Genomic DNA, 8,509 nt, shown 5'->3' on the forward strand with positions numbered 1-8,509 from the left:
AAATTTATAAGCTAATCTTATATAAGCAACAATATCAGTAGTTGATATTTCATCCAGGTTACAAAATTCCTTAACCTCATCCCCACCAATGTAAGAAAGTGATGGTTGATCAAATAACCCATTATCGGATTCAACGGTAATACAGTTTCTTCTGGACAAATGATCAAGTGAATAATTAGATAACTCATCAATGGCAGCCTAAGCAAGGGTCATACTCTAAATCCTAACATCCTGCTACAATATATAATGAAATATAAGTATTAAAATCAAATCAATAAATATAATAAACAAATAAATATTAAGTGAATAAATAAAATCATACTTCATGGCTAGTATTGGAGGTTGGGTTTCCTGCCTGACTTGTAGCGAAAGCTTGTCCTAGGTGGATGATGCTATCTGACTGGCCTACAGGCATGCCAGGCTGTATTACTGCCAACATCATCTTTAAAGCTGCGAGTCGCTGCTATTGTTGATTCAAGCGTTACTCTTGGTCATCAAGTTTTTGATGTTGTTGCTCAATGATTGCTTCATATTGTACATTCATCATTTGAGAGGTTTTAGGTTGATTACTACAAAACTTTGATGGCAGCATAAATTTATCAACCCTATGAACTCAACCATGTCTTTCTTTCACTCCTAATGCTAAAGACAAAGGATCTTCGCCATAATGAGTTGTTAGTTCACCGAATTTGACTTTGGCACATAGTTATCCTGAAAGACAATAATAAGATAGGTTGTAACAACAAATCTATACAAGCTAGTATAGAGTCATCATACAAGCACTAACCCAATCATATGTGATATAATAAGTAGTTATACATATAATCTTTTTAGTCATTTCTTCAGTTGCTTTATCTGTAAATCATCCATCCTTCCATAGATGTCCTTGTTTCTATACATCCTATCTGAAAACTTCGATGCTAAAGCTGACTAATTCTTAATAAATTACCGTAATATAAGAATCAAAATCTATTAAACGAATGTTCATAAATATTCATTTATGAGTATAAAATAAGTGTATGAATACTTATAAGCTCATACTTGACATTTGCATAATTTTTTTTCGATGTCCGATGGTGATATACTTGTTTGGCCCTAATGTTTTTTTATTGTTCTTTGTTTTTCTAGAAAAGAAAGTACGTAAATCACATATTAAGATATCAAATATATTACATAAAATCTTATAAACAATTTTTTGTAATGGGTATACATACTGAGAAATCTTGTAATAGTCGATCTTGAACAAAAGTCATCTAATAGTCTTAACTTATAGCATCTGCATATAATGTAGGTGGAATAGCCAATACATCACCCTGATCAACGAGCGGTAAAATATATTAGGTTGTCAATATGCTTTTAAAGTCTCTGAATGCTTTTCCAGTTGATTGTAACATAAGCTTTTTACACTTAATAGGGATGTTGAACTATTCCTAAAAAATTTAACACAATTAGTATGAACATATTAAATTTCAATTAAATGATCATTTAACAAATTTATGAAATAGTTAAATAAACATACCACAATCGACTCCTATATACGATCCTTTAGATCATCAAGAACTCATCGTTAATTATGGTACATAATTAAAATGCTGCTATGCACTACCACTTCAATATAAGTAGCCAACTTCATAGCTTCATCAAACATAGGCTACCCATTTTGATTGAAGTTTATGTGAATTTTCATGTCAGTCACTCAATTTGTTTATTTCATCCCCTTACTTTTCTTTTTTGGCTTACATGTATGTCTTCTTCATGTTCAATAGTAGGAGTAGTATGTTGCTCAGATTTCATAATACCTATAATTTTGATCATAATTATATGAAATATACCAAACTGTCTATCTAAATTTCATACAGTACGTAATAAAATACAACCAATATCATACTATAGTTACTACACCAATATACGTAAATCATCCTCCAACTCATAATATTTTATGAGTACAAGCCATTCTGTGATTTTAATCTTAAATAAGAGTTCCATGCAAAACAAATGATAAGTAAAAAAATACACACAAATTTCACAATACCATTAAGCAAACCATAATATTTAAACCAAACTACATAGAAACACCATACATGCAATGAAAAGCGCTTGGACGACTAAGGTGATGGTGGAATAAATACAAAATATTTATAGTAAGGAATGAAAAAAATACCTATATTGAATAATATAAATAATACAAAAAACAAATAAAATAAGAACATATCGGTAAACAGAGAGGTGAGCGATATTAAGTTGTTGAAGATCGACAGCAATAAGAGAGATAAAGAAACCAAAAGGCAAACTAAATGGGTTTAGGGTTTTTGGTTTGGTTGCAATGCAATTTTTAATCATTCTCTGTAATAACAGTTTGAGATTCCAAAGTTCAAAATGAGAATGAATATAAAAAATGATCAGTGAAGACGTTTTACTAAAAAGGCACCTTCAATAATCCCCTTAATTTTTGATGAGCAAATTATTAAAGGCATTTTTAGTAAAAAAACACCTTCAATAATCTCCAAAATTTTAAACAAGATTATTGAAGGCATTTTTTTTTATAAAAAATGCCTTCAATAATTTCTTTTAAAAATTTTAAGTGATTATTTAAGGTATTTTTTACTAAAAACATATTTAGTAGTCCCTTCCAAATTTTTTAAAAAAATTATTGAAGGTATTTTTTTACAGAAAACACCTACAATAATCCTCTCCATTTTTATCAGGGGATTAATCAAGACATTTTCTACTAGAAACACCTTCAATATCCCCTAAAAATTTTTAAAAGAGATTATTCAAACCATTTTTTATAAACAAAATACTTTCAATAATTTCTTTTAAAATTTTTCAAGGGATTATTGAAGGCATTTTTGACTAAAAATGTCTTTAATAATCCCCTCTAAATTTTTAAAGAAAATTATTGAAGTCAATAGTACCAAGATTGAGTCAATTTTTTTTTTAATTTTACATTTTAGAATACAAGTGAAGATAATATGATATTATGCCTATGTTTAAAGTGTGGTAATATCGAATGACAAATGCATGAAGTTGTTTTGGAACATTTAATTTGTATTGAAATTATCTCGAGATATGTTAATTGGTATTTTCATGTAGAGTCTGTACCATCAAGGTCTTCGACTAGAGTTTCTTCATCTTCAAGGGCTTCCTAACACCAACATGATCCTATTAGACAAGATGACATTGAAGGCATGTTACGGATGCTTTTAACATTCATAACCAACATTTCCATAATTTGTCTCCCTAAAATGATGGATTTATGAGTCAAATGTTGAAATCAATGAATTTGGTGAACATGGGATAGGTGTAGGTGACCAACAACCTAGTGGATAAGCATTAAAGTTTTATAGGTTGCTTGAGGATATGAATGAAGAAACTTATAAGGGATCTAAGCATTCAAGGTTATCTTTTTATGTGCATCTTTTTCACTTGAAATGCTTATGTGCTTGGATAGGAAACTCTTTGACTTTATTATTGGAGTTTATAAAAAAATTTTTTTTTTTTTACAAAAATTCCTAAATCTTATAAAGATTCAAAGAAGATGATCAAAGATTTGGGTCTCGGATATAAGAAAATTCATAGTTGTCCCAATATTGCATGTTGTATTAGGGTGATAGAAAAAATCAAGAATCTTGTCATTTATGTGGTAATTCTCATTGGGTGGAAAAAAATCTCGATAAAAGGTTTAATGAGGATGATGATAAGGTTAATGTAAAAAAAAAGCCTATAAAGATTTTACGACATTTTTCATTAATATCAAGACTTCAATGACTCTTTATATTTTTTAAAACTACAGATTCCATGAGGTGGTATCATGACAAGTGGATGGATGAAGGATCATTGAGGCATCTTGCAGATTCTTTGGTATGGAAATCATTTTATTCTAGGTTTTCAAACTTTGCTTCTGATCCTCAAAATGTTATGCTTGGACTAGCAACTGATAGATTTAACCCGTTCAAAATGATGAGTACTTCTTACAGTACTTGGCTAGTTGTATTAATTTTGTACAATTTGTCACCATGGATTGCTATGAAGCAATAGTCATTTATCTTGTCTATAATAATTACTAAGGAAAAAAAATCTAGGTAATGATATAAACATCTACTTATAACCTTTTATTAAAGAGTTAAAGTAATTATGGAAGGGAGTTGAAACCCATGATGCATAAAAAAAACTTCAATATGCGTACTGCTTTATGATAGACTATCAAAGATTTTTTTGCTTATGCGAATTTATATGGTTAGAGCACAAAAGGTTGTTATGCTTGTCCTTGTTGTGCTACGTAGACATATTCAAAGTGGTTACATAATGGTAGAAAGTTCAGTTATATGGCACATCATCAATGGTTAGATGATAATCATCGATTTAGATTTCAAAAACATCTATTTGATGGAACTGAAGAGTTGAGGAGATCATCATTACCAATTAGTGGGTCTAATATCTTGTCAAAGTTAAAATATATCAATTTCGCTTATGAAAAAATGACTCAATCAAGAAAAAGAGTGAATGAGATCTTTGAAGGTGTTTGGCCTCCTATTACTCAAGTTAGTGATACTTATACTCAAGTTGGTGATCTTGATGTTCAAAGTGATAAGAAAAAAGATAAAAAAAGATTACCCCAATGAGTCTAAGTTGTGAAAAAAAGAAGCATATTTTTTTAGTTGTCTTATTAGGAATATAATTTATTACGTCATAACCTTAATGTGATGCATATAGAGAAAAATGTTTGAGAAAATTTTATCGAAAAAATTCTCAATGTGAATAAAAGATCAAAGGATGACTTAAAGAGTCAGCTTGACCTATTTGATATGAGGATTCACCATAACCTTAATCCAAAGTTGCTTCCTAATGGAAAATATTGATTGTCTCTTGCCTGTTTTGGGATTTCTAAAGCTAAAAAATATGTGTTTTGTAAGGTTTTAAAAAATGTGAAAGTTTCGGATGGCTATACGTCAAATATATCAAGATGTGTAAATCTGAAAAAGTGAAAACTTTCTTCATTAAAGTCACATGATTATCACATTATGATACAAGACTTGATTCATCTTGCTTTATGTTCATAAATGTCAAAGCAAGTCACTTCAATGGTAATTGAATTGAATAACATATTTAAAGCTCTTTATGGGAAAGTTCTGAATATGAAAGAGATTGACAAACTTTAAGATCGGGCCCTAATTACTTTATGCCATTTAAAGAAGATTTTCCCTTCAAAATTTTTTACTATTATGATGCATTTGTTAATCCATCTTCCATATGAAGCAAGAGTTAGTGGACTAGTTTATTATCGATGAATGTATCACATCGATAGGTATTATTTGTTAATAGCTTGATTAGGTTGTTAGTGTTGATCATGTCACTGTAGTTAAAAAGGTATATGACAAATGTTTTATGTCTTAAGTTTTAGGGGAGGTTAAAGTTTTATTGTTGTAACAAATGTTATCCGAAAGGTTTTATTGTTTAAAGATATTTAGCAGAAGAGTGTATGACATTTTGTTCTCGTTATTTGGAAGATGTTGAAACAAGATTTAATAGACCATCAAAAAATGTTGGTATGTAGCATACTGACTTTGCCTACAGTTATCTTTTTAAAAGTTTTGGATAATCAATAGGCAAAGCTAAAATGGTGGAGTTAGATGATAAATCTTGGGTACAAGCACATCGATATGTTCTTTTCCATCATGACTAAATTGAATCATTTCGCACGCTTACGCAAGGAAATAATTCATTCCATTAAGCATAATTTATTGTATTTTTCTTATTGTTAATACTTTATCATGATGCTTTATAGTGAGTATAGAAATAATTTGAGAGCTCGTGCACATAATTAACGATCAAACCCTCGAGAGCTTGATAAGTTGTTCACCGAAAACTTTCATGAATGGTTAGGAGTAACTGTAAGTAATGCCATACTTCCCATTATGAGAAATCTACATAGAATGTTTAGGGTATAAATAAAATTAATAACATATATATATTTATTCTACCTTTATAGGTTTAGAGTGGAAAGTTTATTAGTGAAGAGGTGAAGTATCTTTCATAAAAGATGAACAGGATTATGAAATGATGCAAAGGTTTCATCATCAATGAATTTAGATTTCACACTAGATCTCATAAAAAATTTAAAAGTACACAAAATTTAGGAATTGTTATTACTTCATCAACTACCAACTATGCTAGTGCTAGGGACACAAACCCTTTAGAGGGAATGTTGACTATTATGGTATGATTAATGACATCATTGAGTTGGATTATTATGGCAAGTGGAAAGTTATCTTATTTTGGTGTGACTAGGCTAATGTGAATAGTGCAAGGAGTATTAAGAAAGATTAGTTTAGATTTACAATTGTGAATTTTTCTCGATTAATTCACACCGGACAACAACACATCGATGAACCTTATGTTTTTTCCTCTCAAGTCAAACGAGTTTTTTTATTATGAAGACCCCAAAGAATTGGGTTAGTTTGTTGTTCTTCAAAACACACCTAGAGACTTATTTGATATGGGATTAGATACCAGAGATGATATTGAACATGGAACTGAATGTTTTCTTTTTGCTAAACAAAACTTGGATGAAAATATCTCTAGTACCTCTGCTTAGTGGATCCGCGAAGATGTTAATAAAGACATTTATGAACCATGATGGATCATCTATATTTTTTAATTCGAGTGTTTAAAATATAATATAATAAATTCTTATATGTAATTTATGTCTCATTCACTTTTCTATATTTATTGTATTGTAAATCATGCATTATCTTTTAATTTTATTAAATCGATATGTTCTTTATATATCATTAGTTATGATTTCTTAACTTCTCAATTCTTTATATATGTTCTTTACATATGTTTTTTATATATTCACTTTTATGATGCAGCTAAGCTACAATACAGAAGAGTAGATTGAAAGGAATAAATATAAGAGATATTAGTTTAGAACCATCTGCAGCACTAGTTGAACCTGGCTATGGACTGAATCTTTTGGATGGAAATGTATGTACTGTCTGTTCTAACTTAGTCACTTTTAACCCTTCAACTAATATTGGATCTAGTAATACAGAAAGTTCAGGTTTAGATAATATCTTGTCAATTGATTCTGCTTTTAATTTGAATGCAGGTATCATAAACCCCATATTTACATTTTGATTATAATGATTAAAGTATTGGTAATTTACAAATTGACTTTTTATTTTTTACAGTTGATAACAATGGTCGATGGAGGATTAGAGGTCGAATAACTTTGAAGGAATTGTTTGCATTACCTTCAAACAAGTGTATTGTAGTGTCTACAAACTCTGATAGGCAACCAATTGGTGAAGAGTCTCAACTATTAGCTGGATTTCTAGCATGATTGCCATAATATAATGAAATTGCCTATTCATTATGAAACATGGCATAAAGTTCAAACAGAAGTTAAGGCTGATGCTTTAAACTTTGTTGAGGTATTATTATAATTAATTACATATAAAAAAATTAATTATTTTAAATTTAGTTTATTGATTAGAACTTTTCTTTTTGTATTATTATAGTCAAGGTTTGTACTTGAAATACCAACTTCATTTGTGCTTAAGTCATTGGGAAAGAAATGGAAAGATTATATGCATAAGTTGAAGAAAAAGTATTTAAATCGAAATACTATTGTAGAGGCCACAATGAAAAATCTACCCGTAATGTGATTAGGTGGTAATATAAACAATTAGTTAGATTTTGGTTCTCAAGAAATAGAGAGGCACTATTTTTTAACTTTTAATATTAGTTTTAATAATAAAGGTGTTTTATGATTTAAATTGGTAATATTTGATTTCTACCATATACGTAATTATTTTTTATGATAGAAAGAGAACAAATTAGGGTTGGTAGCAGAAAGCAACAGAAATATAGCCACACAAGTGAATCAAAAAGTTTTGCAAGAAAACAAAAAGAAATAGTAAGTTTATGATATTAAACTTACTCGAAAGAGTGAACTTGGTTTCCATTGTTGATATATGTGTCATAATTTTCAATTTGTATCTGTTTACAACTTTTTGTGCCATTACGAGGTAAAAATACAAATTTACAGTTATTGTTTTGTTTTAATAGTTTTGATAGTTTTAATACATGATATTAAACTTATCCAAATTATTGAACTTAGTTTTCACAATTGATATGTATGAAAAAGTTATTGTTTACATCTATTTAGGGCTTTTTGTGTCGTTAATAGGTAAAAATACAAATTTGTTGTTGTTGTTCTATTTAACAATTTGGATAGCTCCAATACATGATATTAAACTTGTTCGAATGATTGAACTTGGTTTCAACGATTGATATGTGTGAAAAAGTTATTGTTTACATCTGTTTAAGACTTTTTGTGCTATTAAGAGGTAAATATGCAAATTTGTTGTTATTGTTCTATTTTAACGGTTTGCATAGCTTCAATATATGATATTAAACTTGTCGAAACAACTGAACTTGGTTTTCACAGTTGATATGTATGAAAAAAGTTAACGTTTACGTCTGTTTAGGACTTTTTATGCCA

Source organism: Durio zibethinus, chromosome 5 (assembly GCF_047325235.1).
Source record: "Durio zibethinus cultivar Kanyao isolate XHJ-2024 chromosome 5, ASM4732523v1, whole genome shotgun sequence".
Taxonomy (NCBI): Eukaryota; Viridiplantae; Streptophyta; class Magnoliopsida; order Malvales; family Malvaceae; genus Durio; species Durio zibethinus.